This window comes from Brachyhypopomus gauderio, chromosome 15, assembly GCF_052324685.1.
Source record: "Brachyhypopomus gauderio isolate BG-103 chromosome 15, BGAUD_0.2, whole genome shotgun sequence".
NCBI lineage: Eukaryota > Metazoa > Chordata > Actinopteri > Gymnotiformes > Hypopomidae > Brachyhypopomus > Brachyhypopomus gauderio.
The window spans coordinates 7,468,808-7,489,764 of record NC_135225.1 but is presented as its reverse complement, the minus strand read 5'-3'; the positions used below and the strand labels follow the sequence as shown (position 1 = coordinate 7,489,764).

At 45.7% G+C, this 20,957-nt stretch overlaps 1 long non-coding RNA gene across 12 annotated transcripts in view; it reads right to left on the bottom strand.

The window, feature by feature from the left end:
* Nucleotides 1-9,249, bottom strand: part of LOC143476438 (uncharacterized) — an 88,431-nt gene extending 79,182 nt beyond the window's left edge. For 8 of the 12 annotated variants that reach the window (XR_013121298.1, XR_013121294.1, XR_013121300.1 and 5 more), the window contains exons 1-3: nt 9,131-9,249; nt 8,859-8,988; nt 8,379-8,448 (exon numbers count right to left, since the gene is read on the bottom strand). This is a non-coding gene — a long non-coding RNA (uncharacterized LOC143476438). Of the gene's footprint in view, nt 1-302; nt 326-957; nt 1,006-1,401; nt 1,429-8,378; nt 8,449-8,858; nt 8,989-9,130 lie in introns of all 12 variants that reach the window. The other 4 variants (XR_013121293.1, XR_013121301.1, XR_013121297.1 and 1 more) reach the window with 2 other exon arrangements.
* Nucleotides 9,250-20,957: the final 11,708 nt, after the last annotated feature.

The window sequence follows — 20,957 nt, the reverse complement described above, 5'->3', positions numbered from 1 at the left end:
ACACACTCACACACACACATAGACACACACACACACACACACACACATAGACACACACACACACACACACACACACACACACACACACACACACACACACACACACAGACACACACACAGACACACACACACACACACAGACACACATAGACACACGCACACACACAGACACACATAGACACACACAGACACACATAGACACACACACACACACACACACACACACAGACACACATAGACACACAGACACACATAGACACACACAGACACACACGCCTGCTGCTGCTTCAGCAGACACTGACCTCAGTCTGCTCCAGGTGGGAGTCTTCAGAGATAAGGAGAGACAGAGAGAGAGAGAGAGAGAGAGAGAGAGAGAGAGGGAAGAACGAGGGACAGAGAGCAGGAAGAGTGAAAGGTCAGACCACGTCTATCGTGGTATAATGAAGGACTTCTGTCACACTTTTTAAACATGTGCAAAACATGAACACAGTGTGCATGTTGGTTAATATACACAAATAAGAGAGAGAGAGAAATAGAGAGAGGGAGAGAGAGAAAGAGAGAGAGAGAAAGACAGAAAGAAAGAGAGAGAGAGAGAAACATATAGACACATAGAGAAGATATTTTGCTGTATTGCCCTTCTAGTACAGAGGTATGTCATACCAGTAATGAGAGCCATTTCTGAATGTCTTTGTTTAAATAATTCCTCTTAGGAATAAGTCACTCTTATTTAGGTAGTACCACTATCATCAGAATTCAGCCCGTAATGTGGTCCATACCCTGGCCTTACCACCAAATGATGTCTTAACAATGTCACTGTTACTAAACATCAACAAGACAGGTGTGGGTAAAAGATCTCAGTAATAGAAATATAAACTGGATGATTTTGGATACTTTGACTGTCCCTTGTAATTGGTACCATCAAATGATCTATTTCAATTTTGTCTATTAAATACACACCTAAGATAACTTCTCATCCAATTACTCCTCTGTCTGCTTTTCGTGCACCTGAAGACATACAAAACATACAATAATTCTGTCTACATATCTTCTATACTATCTTCCTGTTAAATCCTCTTTTAAAAATTATTTAGGATAATAACTTTCTGACATTCACATGCATGGCACTACATGCACATTATTGATGGCATGAAACAAATATGCCATTATATATTTTGTACGATTATGTGACATTATCACTGACATTTTTAAGTTGAGGGGTGGGATTAGGCTTCCTGTTCCTTTATTTTGTTTTTATTTAAATGTATGAAAATATATGAATATTTAGTTAAAAATCAAACACTGCATTTTGTTTTTAATAGAACTTTCTATTATGAGCCAGAGGCTGATTTCCTTTCATCTGTATCAGATAGTCAGTGTTAACTCATATCCCATATATCATACCCAAGAAGATGCTGTTGTCCCAGTGACCTGAAGAACAGACAACAGACACAACAAACACATTAGAATAAACCTGTTCTGATTCGTCACTGCCCATATCCAGCAGCGAATGAGAGTCAATATTCTTCTCATGAACAATGATTTCTGAATACAATCAAGTAGTTACTACTTGATAAGTTAGTATGCAAAAAGAATTACACTTTGCTTTAATGATTGGTCTTGAAAAGCACTTTAAGACTGAAGGTGATCGGGCTATTATTTATCGCCATTATTTAATGGTGGAGGGGAAAGAAAAGTTCTTTGGATGTTAATTATGTCTGACAAATTTCATTTTAAGAACAAAAAAAAAAAAAGAATTTTTGATTGAATAAAAATGTTCTTTATCTTTGAACTATGCGCCTTTGTCTAGGTTGACTGTCCCTGAATATTCAAGAAATGAATGTTGGCAAGGAAAGAAAAGATATTAATTAAGAGTAAATTCTGCATTGACTCAGACTTGTACATAAGACAAAAGGTTAAGTAAATGCCAGGGCTGCTATGTCACTTCAAACAATGAGTATTAGCTTTGGAATCATTAATGTCTGCTGAGAAAACACAGTCAAATTGGAGTCTTGATTGCCAGAAAATGTGAGGCCAGGGCTGTTTCATTTCAATCTATAGCTAAATTAGCCTCCGACAGCGGGTTGAAAACACACAATTAACTGAGCTAGGTGGGGCGTAGGGGAACTGCACCTCTAATGCACTTCTAGATGGAGTCTGAGCGAGGCTCCTGAAACAGAATCCTCTCGCTGGCCTAACAAATCGTGGCTGACGGTCCCTCGTGGCTAGAATCTCCACTACCTGTCTGGCCAGGCACACCTGCTGGACACACGTCGCCATGCTAATGACGCTCCCCAGTGGCCGGGCAATTAAAGACGAGTCCACAAGACACTGCAGATATTATCTCGGCCATTCTCACAAAGGGATGCAAATAACTGCGTAAATAAGGAGGGGAAGATCTAGATCTTGAGAGCTTATGCCTTCATGCAGGGGGAGAAACTGCAGAAGCATCTGAGTAGTGTCGCCAGCATATGGCGGTTTAATTCCTGTTTGTCTCATCTGGGTAACTCCGGCCCACTGACTCCCCGGCTCCATCCAGGGAAATATGTGCAAAAGTGGAATACTTAAGAACAACGGACTTCAATTTCCTCTGTAATGGGATTTTCATTCTCCATATTTTTCTCAAAATTATGAAACGGAGAATTCCTGATTCACTGATTTATTTCCCTTAGCCATCTCTCGCCCCTCTCCCCCCGAATGCCTCTCGCTCTCTGTTGCATTCTGAGAATTAACGGACAATCTAAAAACATCTCCTTCACCTCCAAACAACCCCATCAATAAAGCACACAAATAGCCCCGCATTTCACTCCTGACACGCAGACGACGTGGAGCACGTGTGGGATGTTCGTTTTGTAATCGCGGGTAGGCTTTGTGCCTGTTGACAGCTAGTGAAGTTTGACTAATAAGTCCGATGTCTGCGCTTCCCTGCTGGGGCTCTGTGGCCTCGCCGTTATGTACATCATAATAAAATTCATTGCAGGGTGGCTAATAATCTCAATGTTTTTCACTTTGGTGACAATCATGGCTTTTGCAACGAGCTGCCAATTAATAGGCCGTATTTCTGCCGCCCACTGCTGTGAACGGCCAATGGTTGCGGCGGACGGGGCTGTGCTGGGCGTAGCTCAGCGCCATCCTCTCTGCGTTCCAATGGAGCCGTGACAACACTCCACCTCCCGATATCACGTCAGCACTCACACACCAAGGATCCTGTTCAGATGTTCAGATACACAAAGCCATATGTTCTTTATGCATGATGTCTAGACAAAACACTGAGTACTCTAAAAGACTGGCATACTCTACTTGATCAGCTGTGCTAAGGATTTAAATACTAAAATTGTTTGCAATTTGATGATGTAATAGTGAGTTATATATATATATATATATATATATATATATATATATATATATATATATATATATATATATATATATATATATTTAAAAGTCCTCACCAGGATTTTGTTCAGGCTTCCTGGATTGTGTTGATTCCACTAATTTTACCTGGATTGCTAATTAGAAAATCTAGCATATAATATATAATATATATATTGTATTTAGAAGAACAAATGTAATTTGGCTGTAGTGCATCATGTAATTATGTAAAGGTGAATGCTGATAAAGAGCCAGGCCTATAAGAGCCATGTTTATAATATGAGTCTGGTGAGATATCTTATAATACAGCAGTGAGGTAGTCTGGTGAGGTTACTTGTAATACAGCAGTGAGGTAGTCTTGTGAGGTAACTTATAATACAGCAGTGAGGTAGTCTGATGAGGTTACTTGTAATACAGCAGTGAGGTAGTCTGGTGAGGTAACTTATAATACAACAGTGAGGTAGTCTGGTGAGGTAACTTGTAATACAGCAGTGAGGTAGTCTGGTGAGGTAACTTATAATACAACAGTGAGGTAGTCTGGTGAGGTAACTTATAATACAACAGTGAGGTAGTCTGGTGAGGTAACTTATAATACAACAGTGAGGTAGTCTGGTGAGGTAACTTGTAATACAACAGTGAGGTAGTCTGGTGAGGTAACTTATAATACAACAGTGAGGTAGTCTGGTGAGGTAACTTATAATACAACAGTGAGGTAGTCTGGTGAGGTAACTTATAATACAACAGTGAGGTAGTCTGGTGAGGTAACTTGTAATACAGCAGTGAGGTAGTCTGGTGAGGTAACTTGTAATACAACAGTGAGGTAGTCTGGTGAGGTAACTTGTAATACAGCAGTGAGGTAGTCTGGTGAGGTAACTTGTAATACAGCAGTGAGGTAGTCTGGTGAGGTAACTTATAATACAACAGTGAGGTAGTCTTGTGAGGTAACTTGTAATACAGCAGTGAGGTAGTCTGGTGAGCTAACTTGTAATACAGCAGTGAGGTAGTCTGGTGAGGTAACCTATAATACAACAGTGAGGTACCCGTTGCCAGAACTTGCACCCATGGTGCCACTGAGCCATCCGTGTAGGGGATGGTGAGAAGCTACTGGCGGGCACTGGCACTCTCCCCCTCCGCCTTCAGCTGGGCTGGGCCTCCACACACCCCACCCCTACACACACACCCTCCCCCTTTACTCACAGGCACAATGGGATACGACACCAACCCTCTGCTACAGTTTAGAGATGGTAGAGAGAAGGGGAGGGGGTGAGAGAGGAAGAGAGCGAGAGAGAGAGAGCCACAGAGTGAGCGAGACAGAGAGAGTGAGACAGTGAAGGAGGACACATGCTGGCAGTGGAAATCCAGCACCGTGATTAGGAGTAAACAGACATGCTTGCTGCTCTCCTCGACGAGCCAGTGCACTGGTTCAGTGTGGAACTCTGCTGACTACCTATAGGGAAAACTCACTACTGTTTAACTGTGTAGAAAAACAAACAAAAGGCAGAATATTGTTTATTCTGCCCCCACTTGCATTACATCACAGCATCAATTACACTATTTTGGCTATTACTGCCAGCATTGTCTGCCTCTAATGTGACAGCTGTTCTCAGTTTTACTTTAAATGCTTGTAGGTTAAATACTGTGTTTTGGATAATGGGAACAATACAAAAATGGAAGGCCCTTGGGGTCCTACGTGCTGCCGGGCATTCTCAGAGACTGCCTGTAAATAATGTGCCATGAATGAAGCTACAAAGCATGGAAATAAAAATAAATAAATAAATAAATAACAATAAAAAAACATTGGACAGACAAGGGTTGACCCGTGCTCTCCTCCGAAAACATGCCTCTCTGATCCGCCTAGAATTTGAAGAAAAAACAAGGTCCTGAACCCTAATCCTTAGACACATAACAAAGCACACTTTACAGCTGCCATGCACAACTATCAGCTCAGAGGCCTGAGAGAGTCCCAAGACAATGCCTCCTCTATCAGCCCCAGGACAAATATCTAGACAGCAATATTTTCTGCTTCAATGCTCACACTCCTGAGTGTGTGTGTCTGTGTGTGTGTGCGTGTGTGTGTGTGTGTGTGTGTGAGAGAGAGAGAGAAAGAGAGAGAGAGAGAAAGACATGAGAGTGTTTGCTGAGTGACTATTTTAATTTACTACCTGATGTAAATCTAAATGAAGTGACATTGGGCCATGAGATGGACACGGCCCTATCACCAGGCCTGTTTTCCATATTGTATGCCCTCGGAGTGAGTAACCTTAGCAACACCAGTCAGCATTGATTTTGAAGCTACAATTTTGTTTGCATCACCTTCTCATGTGAGGAATGATGGATGTAGGTTCTCATGTGAATGGTGGATGTAGGTTCCCATGTGAGGAATGGTGGTTGTAGGTTCTAATGTGAATGGTGGATGTAGGTTCTAATGTGAGGAATGGTGGATGTAGGTTCTCGTGTGAGGAATGGTGGATGTAGGTCCTCATGTGAATGGTAGATGTAGGTTCTAATGTGAATGGTGGATGTAGGTTCTCATGTTAATGGTAGATGTAGGTTCTCATGTGAATGGTGGATGTAGGTTCTCATGTGAATGGTGGATGTAGGTTCTCGTGTGAGGAATTGTGGATGTAGGTTCTCATGTGAATGGTGGATGTAGGTTCTCATGTGAATGGTAGATGTAGGTTCTCATGTGAATGGTGGATGTAGGTTCTCATGTTAATGGTAGATGTAGGTTCTCATGTGAATGGTGGATGTAGGTTCTCATGTGAATGGTGGATGTAGGTTCTCGTGTGAGGAATTGTGGATGTAGGTTCTCATGTGAATGGTGGATGTAGGTTCTCATGTGAATGGTAGATGTAGGTTCTCATGTGAATGGTGGATGTAGGTTCTCGTGTGAATGGTGGATGTAGATTCTCATGTGAGGAATGGTGGATGTAGATTCTCATGTGAGGAATGGTGGATGTAGGTTCTCATGTGAATGGTGGATGTAGGTTCTCATGTAAATGGTAGATGTAGGTTCTCATGTGAATGGTGGATGTAGGTTCTCGTGTGAATGGTGGATGTAGATTCTCATGTGAGGAATGGTGGATGTAGATTCTCATGTGAATGGTGGATGTAGGTTCTAATGTGAGGAATGGTGCATGTAGGTTCTCATGTGAATGGTGGATGTAGGTTCTAATGTGAATGGTGGATGTAGGTTCTAATGTGAGGAATGGTGCATGTAGGTTCTCATGTGAATGGTGGATGTAGGTTCTAATGTGAGGAATGGTGGATGGAGGTTCTCAGGTGAATGGTGGATGGAGGCTCTCATGTTCTTTATTTTTGGTAAACCACAAGCACTAATAAAATCTCATACAAAATGGTAGTGACAAATAGTCTATTATAATACATATACATCCATAAAACTACAATTTATGGATATGCCTTTAATTTGACTATGACATGCTAGTTTTACAGCGCTTACACATCAGTGTACTGTATATACATCTGAAGATGAATGGTGGAAGGGTCTAAGCAGAGCAGTGTCCACAGGACATCACAGCAGAGGTGCGAGCAGGAAGTAGGCCAAACTCTGGCTGTGTGGTAATGGGCACGGGAGGGTGAGGGCAGGGTGGGGGTGGAAGCCCCTGTCGAGAGCCGGCCCCGGTCCTGCCACGGGCCCCGGCACTGGACGAGCTGGCCATCCATCACACGCGTACAGACCCGAAGGCCGAGTCAGGGAGGGGAGGGAGGCCAGCCGGGCGTTTGCACAACCCTACCACCATCACGGCGGAACAAAGCGGGGCTGCAGGACGTGACCCGTGCACCTCGGCCTCGCCAGCGCCGACGCAGAGCACGCTCCCAGCGCCGTGCTTATTTACAGCCGGGCCTGCTGCTTAATCAAGCTCTTTTTTGTCATTAATAATGTAAGTCATTGCGATTTGAGGTAAATAAGCTCACCGAAGTGGAATACACCAGCGGGTCAGTTCCGCCTGCATTCCAGCATCTATTCCAGCCTCCTAGGGGAACACAAGTCTCTCAAGTGTGACGTTTTGATGCATCTAGAGACATACACGGCAAAGAATTCAGGACGCGTGTGGCATCGTGGCACGAGGAAGGCGGAGATCTTTTACCATATGGCAGGGACCAGGAGCCTCTACTCAGCACTCCCTCCGCTGCAGCTCAAAGCCAGTGGAGCAGGGCAGCATCCCACCGCCTCCACCACCTCCACCCGCACACTCTCGGCTTAATTGCACGCTGCGTTTGTCAATCAACGCCTGGCCGCTCTCCCTCTTTAATGTTCTTTTGTTTATTCCTTCTATCCCCAGAATTTCCCATCTTGCTGCAGAAAAAGGTGGATCGAGGTGGCGATGGAGAAAGTGCATCTATTCAGTTATGAATCCTTTCTACACGCAAATGTGGTGAAATTACAAGAGTAACCTGCTGTTACTTTTATATACACTATTGTACAGCATTTCTCATATTAGCATTATTTTTTTTTGGTATAAAGAATAATTACTTGAGGATCATCTTGCAAAAAAACGTGCTTTCCTCATGCCATTGCACTCATGAACAGTGCACGCGGAATGTAATGAAGTGGTTATGCTGTTTTTAATATATCATGTCTGCACGCATCTGACTGCTGTGTTCTGCACTGCATTACTTTCACACCTATCATATTTATAATTGTAAATCTTTATATTCTGTCTCTTTTCCTATTTAATTGCATGTATTTGTGTACAAAGCGTGTCTACAAAGCACGTATTTGTCTCAGAGCGCGTCTGCATGACTGTGAGTATGCATGCCAGATTTAAGAATGGATGCTGATGTCATGTGTAACTGAAGACAAATTCCTTGGCTAACATAGCTTAATTCTGATTCCATTGAGGAAGTGTCCAACTACAAAAATATATTATATCATATTATATGTTGAGAGCAAATGGTGCATTTTTTCTTGTAATTTAATCAGTGAAACCTTCATGTTTCAGCCCCACCTACTGTGTCCGGGGGGGGGGGGGGGGGGCTTCACTGACCTTCTAGCCAAGACACTGGTCATCTGGTCATGAGGCTCATGGCAGCACCTCCGCTGAACATGTGACTCTCCTGAGTACAGGACACAGGGAAGGTGAAGAAGCCTGATTATGCACAGCAGTCAGACCAGGAGCACGTCATAACTAATTCACCAGGTCTAATGCAGCTGAAGGTAATTGTCATAACAAAACAATTCTCGAGCACTTGGCCCAAATAAAGGAATTTCTTTCAAATTCAGCAAATTTTTTTGTAGTCTCTTCAATTTGCCTGTGTCACCTGTGCAGGTGATACTCCTGCACAGTATAGCGACTGAACTGACTTTATCAATTTTAGAGCACAAGAGTGATCTTATTTCAGCTGCCCTGGCCAATGTTATGAGAAGCGTCCAAAAACCTTTTAATTTATGTACTGGCTTATAAAATGTATAAACATATTTTTATCAGTACTACGATAGCATAGCAGTAGAAAGATGAACTCCACACCTGTAGTTCACTGTAGTTCAGGTAAAATGGGCAGTTCTAAATTTACTTGGTCATCCCGTGCTGACGTGTCATGTACCATCCGTTGCTATCTGCGTTCTGCAGATGTCTCTCCAAAACAGACCCTCACATTCTGCCAAAAAACACACACACCCTTTCATTTTTAGGTATTCATGCTTCTGCGTTTTAACTACTGATTAAAGACAGCAAAAAACCACACGGTGTTCAATTTCGCAAGCTTCTGAGAGCAGTATGCAGTACGGCGCTTTATTTACCTGAGCCCTAACCTTCACTACTCCCCTCCTTAATGCACGCGCAGCCCGTGCGCACGAGCGCAGCCTTCCTCGCGGAGGGCACGTGCAATAAAGCCCAGCCCTCTCCCCCGCAGACCCACAACAGCACTTACCGGAGGGCGGCGTCATGAATATCTGTAAACGCCGCTCATATCAAAACCACACTTAGTATGAGGAGAAATCGATTTTGGCACCTTGTGAAGCACCACTTGAAGTGTGTATCCTTCAAAACAGGAGCAGTGCGAGCCCAATCTCTAAAGGTCAGAGTGTGAGGGTCCCTAGCTCAGCTCCAGGAGAGCTCAGTAGACCTGCCCTTTTAATTACAGCCCATAAGACACAGCTTAAGAGACTACACAAAGTAAAGAAATGACACGCCAGGAAAATGATCAATTAAATGAAAATTGATTTTACGGCCCTTTATTTGATGTTATCATAATATCTTTGTCTTTAATCAATCATCACCTCTTGATTGCACCACATACATTGCCACTGAATTGTGATTCTTAATAACCCTTTATGGTACTACACATTAGTGACCTTTTACCCGAAACAGTTTGGGCACTGAAGAGAAGGCTTAACCTTTACTGTGCCTACTGACGTACTTAGCACGATCAAACATCCTAATGTAACCGATCGATAATTATTACGTCTGCTGATTTGAATCTCGGAGTTTACGGACACTGCGTAAAGTGTGTAAGATCAAAGGAGGAGGGTTACACGAGGGAGCGCGAGGACATGCCAGGCCATTGTTCTGCGAGCCTCAGTCTGCACGTTTCGCCCGCAGCGCTTGCGTGTGTGTGTGTGTGTGTGTGTGTGTGTGTGTGTGTGTGTGTCACTTGCGCGGACGCGCTGTTCCCGGATCTGCAAGAATTTGCCTTGCAGCACGCGAGTACTGCGCCGTACGTGTGCGCGCGGATGCCGCTGATTCGTGGTCAGCACTTCCTGACTGCAAGGCGTATGGCAGGGATCAGGCACATGGCTGTCCTTCTTGACACGAAGAGCAGAAGCGGTAATCTGCAATGGCAGCCTCTGTCAGATCAGCCTACACACCTCACACAAATTAGGAGCTATTTATCTAAAGCACCCTGCACTCAATAGGAATGATTACCAAGACGGTCAAAACCCATTTAGCCCCCCGCTGAATGGCACGTCTTCATTAAAGCAGGAAAAAAAGATGACATATTCTATTTCAAGGACTGTATCAAAACACGGAAAGAGAAAAATGCATGAGTTCATCTATTTGTGTGGTATGAATTCATGTATTTCAGCTGTCTGGGTTGTATGAATTCAGCCATTTGTGGTATTGTATTAGAAAGTGTTCTTTTCCTCCCCCACACATACTGGGTGAATGTAAAAGTGTCTATCAGGAGAACTGAGCAGATAGGGGTGAATGTTTTCCTCACTTTCTACTACTCATCAGATCCTGGTGAAACAGTCCTGCTAACTTTGCCAAATGTAGTGAAAAAAATACACTGTTATTGAGAGAACTTCAATGGTTTCTTGAAAGGAGTTTTTTTTTCTTTGTTCAAATGAGATCAAAGGAATAGTTGAAACCATTTAAACAGAAATATAAAAAGGGAAGAAAAAAGAAATGAAATGGATAGATACAGCAACAAACAATTGAATAAACAAGAGCGGGAAGACGAAGAGGCTTGAGTGATGGTATGAGAGTTGTCCCCGTGAGTCTTCCGCTTTGCGTTGCGTTGTCTTTTAACTCAACAGGGCAGATTCAATTAAAGAGTTCTGAGGAGAAGATGTGCTTCTCTCTAGATCTGCTCCACTGGTGGCTGTGCAGTGGGGGAGGAATCTAATTAGCTAAGAGGGATGAATAATTATCTTATTTCAATTGCCCAGGCTGATGTTATGAGAGGCCTCCGTTTGCACTTAATCCCAGGAAGCCAAGCGCTTTTGTTTCACTCCCGCGCACCCTGGGCCCGGTGGATCACACGCGCTGCAGAGAGGCATGGGATGGGGGTGGGGGGGGGGGGGTGGGGGGGGTGGGGGTTGAGCCACCTGCTCTTTTCATTTCAGAGCTCCACTGACCCAGACACAGCCAAACTACCCTGGCTGCATGTTCTGTTTGGTTTCACATGCATGTAAATATTACAAAGGGGATTTAACTGCTATACGTCTGGATGTCAGCCGCGTGAATCTCAGAGTTCATTTTTCACCTATTCGTGTGAGCCGTCCATCATGCTACATTCGAGAAAGAGAGAGAGAGAGAGATTAGGGACGGCCTTTGGACAAAAGCATTAAGCCACCCAGCAACCTTCAACTGACACAAACACGAGAAAACCATTGAGTTGCTTGATACCTGAATATTATCATAAAAGAATGTTACGAATGCATTTTTTTAGGAAAACTTTGCCCTGCTTTGAAAGCTCAACAGCTGAGGCTAAGACAACTCAACCTCTCTGTCTGTGCTCTTTATGCCCTCTTTATGAGACCCACATTCATCACCGCTCACCAACATACAAGGTAAAATTATACTCTCCTCACATGAAAAGAGCTGGTATTCAAAATAGCTTCACTATTCTTCTAATGAGCAGAAAAAAATGATTGGAGACAAATACTCCTCTTTTTTAATATTAATCTCAATAGAGGAAAGACAGAGGAAACAGAGAGTGTGAGGGAGAAAGAAAAAAAAAATCGATGTGGGCGACTCTTCTTTCCGACATTCACTTGGAGGGTTTGTAGTGTGCACAGAGAGCGCAGACCGAAGCCGAGGACACCTCGGGTCAATAAGAAATCAATAGTGGTGGGTGAATCTACACAGAGGAGATGAAAGACTGTGGAGAGGGCCTTGGCCCCGGCCATTGTTTGCGGCTTGCACTGCAGAGGAAGACAGATGCTCAGGTTATTCTGAAACACTTCATGGCAAACTGTACATCACTTAACCCTTTCAGGCATGAATTATTAACACAAATCCACTAGGTTTTTTTTTTTTTTTTTTTGGTGTTCCCCACCCGAGTTTAGATATCGCTGCTAACTCGGAACAGCCTTACATTTTAGTTACATTAGACCTGAATGTATTTTAATATTTTAATGAGGAATGAACCATTTAATAACCTTTAAGCATTGTATTGTATAACAAACAAACTGTATAACAAAAGGTCTGTAAAAGACAGGCTAGGAAGCCAAAGCAGATGATCTTGATAACTGAGTACCGATAGCTATTATAGCACTAATCTATTTGTAAAAGGAATGATAATGGAACATGATAACCATAATTAGAAAGAACATTTTGTCAGCCCCCATGTAGTTGATATAGGTTTAGAATTCCTGTCTGTACAGGAAGTGAACACCTTCTTTTGATTTAGTCGAGGTCTGCAAAGTCAACAGCTGTGCCACATGTTAGATTTGGTAGGCTACATTTAATCCCTAGTTTCCTTGTTAGTGTCGAATTGTCTTTGTAGCCGATACCCAATGACATCGGAGAGGATTCCCCCATAGCCTGAGCACGCTGTCTTTTTATTGGCTATTCACAATGGGCACCTATTGATCAGACCCTTTACTCTCCACTATAATCGCTCTGCTGATTGGTTTAATTTCACATTCTGTCTGAGAATGTGAATGTTGAGGAAAATAGATTTATCATCTTTTTCATTCGGCAAGAAAACAACAGCCCCCCCCCCCCCCCCGCCTACTGAAGCCAAACAGGGAAAGTGAAATGCCACGGTGGAAATGTGGTACTATATATACATACATCACCGTTCAATCACAAGCACTCCTTTCATGGAGGAATCCGGGGGGGGGGGGGGTGTTCAACCAATTAAGCAAATAAGGATATCAATTAGATTGAGGTTTTTGATGTATTAAAAGCATGTCCCAGGGTGAGTTTATAATGAGCTGTGGGGAGAGGGGGCGGAGCTGTTTGCAGAGACTGGTGGCCCACCGCCTAGCCACACCCACCACTCAGAGCAGTAATGCTTTGACCCAGCTTGCTGTTTGATGAGCTTTGACACCAGTGTACAATCAGACAGGATCCTCACAGGTGTATCCACTGATGACAAGGCACGCATTTAGCCAAAGCCATGTGCTTGACATATTGCATTCAAACAGATAGCGTACCGTAACAGCCACGGAAGCCATGGAAACGCATTCCATCTGCTGTTTGCTAATAGTGCATCTCTACATGCTGTTTGGTCTCTCTACATGCCATTTTATTGCTAGATTTTTAATGCAACAGTAGATAAACTTCCAAAGCACGAGGTGTCTTAGATACATGCAGACAATGTTTTGACCATGTGCGGGAAGGTGCTGGTTGGCGGGGTGTGTTTGTGTCCTGTGTGACAGGCTCCGGGTGGGAAGACATGGCAGGGGCCGGGGGCGTTCTGGAGGCTCCCGCCGTTTCAGTGGGGTACCGGTTACGACGGGGCTGACACCGCACGGCTCCTTCTCCCTCTCCCTCTCTCTCTCTCTCTCTCTCCCTCTCTCATGGCCCTGGCTCGACGTTATCTTTAGAAGCATTGTTTCACACAGGCGCTTAGTTAATGACGTCCTGGTGCACATCTCTCTTCGCAGTAATTAAGCAAGCAGTTTGTGCAAAAGCATGCCCTCCTGTACATGTGTCACAACCTCACTCCCACACATGCGAACTCTTAGTCTTAGACACACACACACACACACACACACACACACACACACACACACACACACACACACACACACACACACACACACACACAGCATGTATTCTATGGTGGAGGGTACATTAGCAGTAGGAGGCCACAAAGACATGGCTCTGAACAGAGGTTGTGGACCAGGCTTTAAATAAAACAACAGCTTGACACGAGGAACACACGCAGGAGCACAGAAGCTAAAGGTCCCAACCCCCTGCTCTTCACACAGTCTCAGAGGCCAGCAGGAGAATTTTCCATATACGCTGTTTACTGAAATACAATAGCCTAATGCACATACACATTCTACTTTATGTACAAATACTCACAAGACAGACAAAGTGATTCTACCCTGCATACATTGCATATTTATATATTGGTTATATATTGTTTTAATGCGGATGGTGTTTTCTGCATTGGATTGCTGAGATCTGTGTGTGGGTATCCAAGGCACAAAAGCATGCATATATAAATGTAATATGCATCACGGGTCTCTGCTTTTATTTCACTCTTTTGCTTCTGTTTTTCAGCAACAGAAGGTGAGTTGAGAGAAAATCAATGTGGGGGGGAGAGGTGGAGAAGCCACGGCCGACAGTCTCTCAGGTGAGAGAGAGAACAGGTAGCAGAGTGTATTAGGTGATGCTCAGAGATGGTGGCCTGCACGGTGACTGGAGAGGAAGTCCTAGCATTTCAAAATATGTCACACTTAGGCAGTAGCTGAAATGCTCTTCATGCTTTGGGCAGAACCACAAGACTACTGAAACCCAGTTATGAGACATGAATACAATAATGTTATTGGTACCAATGGCAATAAAAGCTATATCGTCCAGCAGCACTGCACATAAATCAGCAAATCTGGCTTGGATGTTATTCACCACACCTCCAACCTGGGAGGGGGGAACAGGCTGAGAGGCCTGCAGGCATTCAACAGTACCTGCTGGTGTGTGTGGGCCATCACGGGCCAACAGAGTAGCTGCAGCCTGGCGTGGAGAGCTCTGGCCCACACAGCAAGTGAGCAGCTGGAGCCCAAAGTCCAGGGTCAGGAGCCCAGAGTCCAGAACCCAGAGCCCAGACCCCCATAGCCTAGAACCCAAAGTCCAGACCTCCAGAGCCCCAGAGCACAGAACCCAGACACTGAAGCCCAGACCTTGGAGCCTGGAGTCTCCAGCCATGAGCTTGAAGCTCAGAACCTGGATTGTGGAGCCCAGAGCCAGAGCGGCACAGATCAGCACACAGCGAGGCAGCTCCGCTGACAGGCGTCCAGACTTCACCCCGCCAATTAACATTTGGGAAGGATTAATCAGCTCCTGTTTGGAGCCCAGTTTTAATGAGACTGTGTGCTTCCAGCCAGATGTCCTCCTCTATAGGTATCTATGTGAGCCTGTTGGTTTAATTAATTATTGATGTCTTAATGCCTCCTGCTCTGTGCGTCTCAGTCACTGGTGAGCCACGTGTCTCCAATGGGAGCAAACGCAGCAGCAACCAGTGTGCTTGGAGGAGGGAGGAGGTGCAGCTGCCACTGTGACCTGCAGTGTCTGCCTTCATTTCAGATCCAGCACTAACACACACACACACACACTCGCCAACCCACACACACACACACACACACATACACACACACACACACATACATACACCAACCCACACATCCACACACACACACATATATATATATATATATATATATATATATACAAACTCAGACATACACACATGCAAACAAGTACACACACATAGATACGCACACAGATATGTGCATGCACACACACACACACTCAGACACACACACGTACATCACTTAGCTTGACCCCTGCTCATGCACTTTCATTTGAACTGATTGCATGTCCACTTACATAAATTATACACTGACCCACTTGCATTATGTATGTAGCGGAATTAAAAAGGCTATTTGCTATTTTGCAAAGACAAAGTCACGGCATCAAAAAGAGAACAAATTATTTATTTTCAAAAGCCAGCCGCTGTATGCCCAAGCTTGGACTGTCATTATATTTCAACGATAACATTTTCATATGAGGCAGCAGACTGAAATATGGACCTGTTTGTCCTACACACCAGACATGCAGGCCCAGCCTGGGAGAATACACACATGTACTCAGAGCCAACCGACCAGCATCATCTTCAGGAAGATACTGCCCAGAGAGCCTCATCTCTTCCCTCCATCTCTCCTTCATCTCCCCTCCCATCTCACTTCCATCTCTCCCTCCATCTCCCAAATCTCTCCCTCCATCTCTCCTCCGTCTCCCGTCCTCACGCCTCTGCCCCACGCCTCTGAAGTTCTGTCTAGTGCAGCACACACGCGCTCTTTCATCCCGCGTGTGTGTGCGTTCGTTGGGGATGAAAAATAGACGGTGCACAACAGCAGCGTTTGGGTGTTTGCAGGTTCCTGCGCGTGTGTTTAATCACGCTTAATAATGGATCTACAGCTTGGGCTCCCACTCAGATAAATGAGAACACATGCTGAGGTACTGCAGATATTCATCAGGATGAGGGGAAAACGCAAACCCAAGCACTTCCCTCTGTCTCTGCCCTGCTATTTGGGAAGAATAAAACTCTAAGCAGCAGGTCAAATGGTCAGCTGGAGGTACTAAATGATTGAGTTGTGTTGCCATAAAGATCCCCCCCCCCCACCCCATCCTTTCTGCAGAAGCCGTCCAGTTAATCCCTACTGAACATTCTGCATTTTTCATTAGAGGAGATGGTAGTTGACTTCAGGCCAGAAACAGTAGGGATATACTGGAACAATATTTTGACAAGCCAGAGTCATAGACTTGGGGAGAGTGAAAGAAAGAGAGAGGCTGTGTGTGTACGTGTGTGTGTGTGTTTGTGTACATGCACATGTGAGCGCATGTGTGTGTGTGAAAGAAAAGGTGGTGGGGGGGGGCGTTCTTACTTAAGCACTTGATGGACTTTATTTGTCACTTTGGTTTAGGTATCTAGTTAGCAGTTCAAACCCACAGCGGTCTCCAGTTCTTCTTATGCTGTGTGTCAATTGTGGAGCTGAAAGCAGCATGCAAAGTGTCACAGCACGATTTCCTCGCAGGAACCATCCACAGTCCTATGTCATTTCTGGCCACTCTCATGTGGCCACAGTGCCAAGATCCAGAGAGAGAAAGCGAAGGCTCCCCTGGCCGCCTGTGTCTTCGGTCTCACTGAGTCGACTTAACTCCTAAATATAGAGTGTGAGCTCCATTCATGTAGTGTTATTGCAACGCTAATGCGCACAAGCGTGGATTTGGTGTGGGAAGCCATATTGCCGCCCGGCTCCTGAATATGTATGCTCTGGAGAAAGAATAGAGCACCAGGCGAGACACTGAGGATTTGATGTTCAATAAAAGAGTGAGCCTTTGACATGAAATATGAGAGGAGCTAGCCTCAGTATAAAAGAACCAGGAAGGGAATTAGGAATATGGAGAATTCTCTCAGATGTTCAATGTAGAGGGAATTATGAGAGGGAGAGTGTTGTTATGAGTGTGTGCATGCGTGTGTGTGTGTGTGTGTGTGTGTGTGTGTGTGTGTGTGTGTCTGTGCACATAAGAGAGAGAGAGAGAAAGAGATATTCATAATAATTCATAGTTTTATTTCTGTAACTTTACAGAGGAGGGGATACAAAGAAGAATGAAAAGCCATGAATGTGATATATGAGCTTCTGCATGTTCCCTGCACATTATCCTCCTCTTCATGCTAAGCTAACAGTGTTCCATAATATTTCTGGGCAAGCTGAGAACACTACATATAACTGTGTAAAAAAATATACAAGTTGAGAAAGTCTGTTCCCACTTTTTGTGCAGTTTGAGATCGAAACCACACAAATCAAGCCGTCGATGACACGGGAGGGGCTACAAACGAGGGTAAAGAGGTCTGAGTGATTTGGCGACGCACCCTGACCCCTTAATGAAACATCGCTGAGCTGCCCCATCCCCGAGGACGCCCAGGAAGGAGCCCCACACACGCTGAGGAATAAATGAAGAGATGAAGAGTGGTTTCCCTCAGCCTGCAACTCTCCGTCCAGAACTTTATCCGACTCGGGGAGCCTCCGACAGGCTGTGTGGAGGGCTGGGGTGTACGGGAGGGGTTACAGATGTGCTGGAAGGAGCCTGGTGGAGTTCAGGGCAGGCCCATCATGCTCCCCGGGCTGGTAGGAGGCACCCGGCTCTCGGCTGGCCGTGGCTGAGGACGGGCTCCTCATTAACTACTCTCGCCGCTGCAGATACGGCTTGGGCTTGATCCCGCCTGACATTGTAATTGTTATTTCAAATATGAATGAATAAATCATGCCCGGTCTACTTAAGAATGAAAGGAGGTATCTGCAGTGTTTTGGACCTCTGGTTGTCCCACGGAGGATCTTAACTGCACTGCTTTCTCAGGTCCTGATGCTTGTTTGGTCCAAGCATTCTACAGTACAAAGAACTACGAGAAACAGAAGGAAACTGCTATACATGAAGTGTGGATCACTGGCCAATGGACCAGGTTATCCCTTCTCTGTGTCTGCAGCCTTGATTAATACAGTATGCAAATGGTTTACCCCCTTTTCACGTGATCTGACTTAAGGGTCCGTGCTGAATACAACATTTATGCTGAATAATGTGAAGTGGCCTCGTCCCGGTCCTCCCGGGTCTGGGCTCCACTCTGGTCTGCGCCCAGCACTTTAGCCATCACGGCAAATTAGTGCAAAACCTGTAATGCACCTCTAAGTATATGTGAGCCCTTTTAAGCCACTTCGAGGTCACCTCCTGGGCTAAATATAAAGCACAACCTTTTGAACAATTATGTTTCCTCACCAGGCCAGCAGGCAGGGGTGGCACCCAGCAGATGACACACACCGAGTCCTGCCTCTCCCTCTACTGGACACAGCTGCAGACAGAGGCAGGAGAAGGGGGGGGGGAACTGGGACCAGTAAGTGGATTGAAAGGCCACCTGTGACCACACATGCCACTCCACTGAAGGCCACTGACTCCTGTCTGAGCAAACGTAACTAAAGAGGTCATGGGGAAAAAACACCATCATCTGAATTTCACAAAAAAATAATAATAATGAGAAATGAACAATGAGAAATTAAATTGAGCTTTACATTTAATTGTGTGTGTGTGTGTGTGTGTGTGTGTGTGTGTGTGTGTGGTTGTGTGCGTGTGTGTGTATGCCCCTTGCTAACTACACACAGGGAACGAAAGGTCAATAATCTGCTAAGCCTCTCAGCCACGTGGAAAAGGACAGAAGGAGGAGGAGCAGAGGCCCCTTGCAGAGAGGAGGCGGGGCACCTGTGACCGCAGGGAGGAGGCGGGGCACCTGTGACCTCAGGGAGGAGGCGGGGCACCTGTGACCGCAGGGAGGAGGCGGGGCACCTGTGACCGCAGGGAGGAGGCGGGGCACCTGTGACCTCAGGGAGGAGGCGGGGCACCTGTGACCTCAGAGAGGAGGCGGGGCACCTGTGACCTCAGAGAGGAGGCGGGGCATCTGTGACCGCACTGTGTAGGACACAGAGAAGCAGCCAGCCAGACAGGACAGGAGAGAAATGGAGAGAGTAGACAGGGGGGGGGGGGGGGGGGTAGTGGAATGGAGGGAGAGAAATGTGCTGAGATGGCAAAACAACAATAAAAAATAGTACAGGATGGAGAAGTAGCGAGAGAGAGAGAGAGAGAGAGAGAGAGAGAGAGAGAGAGAGAGAGAGAGAGAGTGTGTGTGAGTGTGTGTGTGTATGTGTGGGTGTGTGTGGGTGAGGCAGACAGACAGAAAGGGTTGGGGGGGGGTGAGAAAAAAAAAAGAGGCTCCAGTTAAAAGTGCTGAAGTGATGAAGCAGCTCCACTCGGGCCCGGGGGAGCGGAGCCGAGGTCCACTACAGCATGGCCCGCTTTCTCTGGGCCCAGGATGCTCTACGCTTTCACTGGCTCTGCTGGACCAGCCCAGTACCATGAAGACCCAGGACATCACCGCACCTACAGGGGCTGGAGCGCAGAGAGAGCGGAGCAGACGAGGAGCAGCAGGAGGAGGAGGAGGAGGAGGAGAAAGGCTGGATCCTAGTGGAGGGATGGCAGGAGCCCAGCTAATAGGGGGTTGAGGGTGGGGGGGTATGTTGAGGCAGGCAACAGGGGGAGTTGGTGAGCACTGGGTTGGAGGGTTCATCCCGGTGGTCTCTGTGCAAAGATCTCACCACTGCCCCAGACAATGGCCACTAATTGGCCTGCTGGTGGTGGTCCATCTGGATCTGGAGAGCTCCCCTCTGGACGTATCGCTCCGTCTCTCCGCCCTCGCACACCGCCACCTCTCAGCTCGGCACGCTTCACACTGACACTGGCCTACAGCTCCGGCATACAGCTTTCACCTTCCAACAGTATGGGAGGTGCTGGAAGCTTCCACGGTTCCACTTGTGGACCATTACCGCTGTGTGACAGGATTTCACATTTCACATTTCAGGTGTCTGGGTCAGTCAGGTAGGAGGCGCTAACAGGTGCTGCAGGCTCCGACTGAAGAGGCGGCCGGGCCGTATGGGACACAGCCAGACCTCGAGCACAGCAGAGATGTTGCCCACCCTGGCAACACACACGCACACACACACATACACACACCCACTGGTACGGCAACCCCACAGGGGAGACATCTGTGTGTTTGCAGGAGCAGTTGCAGGGAGTGTTAATTATGTATCAGTGAGCCAAACTAAACCAGTACACCCAGTATAACATGACCACATCCATACACGACAACATGGAGATTAAGCAAGTGTTTAATGTATAGTGTACTTAAATATTTATGGGACATTAAAAAGCAGCAAAGGAAAAGAGAGAAAGAGAGAGAGAGAAAGAGAGAAAGAGAGAGAGAGCGAGAGAGAGAGAGAGAGAAAGAGAGAAAGAGAAAACGCAGTGTGATATAAGATAATGACTAAATCCTAAACAGTGGGTAGGTCAGCTAAATGATGAACTACGACTCCTGCTGAGTTCATGCACACCTCTGAAACATTAACCATGTTGTGCGGTTCAGGAGACACAGGCTTTGTCTCCATAGTGTGAATGTATCTGCCCGGGGACACGGGCTGCACACGCAGCTCACAGGATGGCAGTATACATTGTGTTGCCTGCAGCAGATTTTCAGTTGAGAAAGTTCCTGAGGTCACGTTAGAACAACTCTGGGCCAGCATGAGCTACACCAAAAATACATTTGTGATGATACAGAGGTGCTGC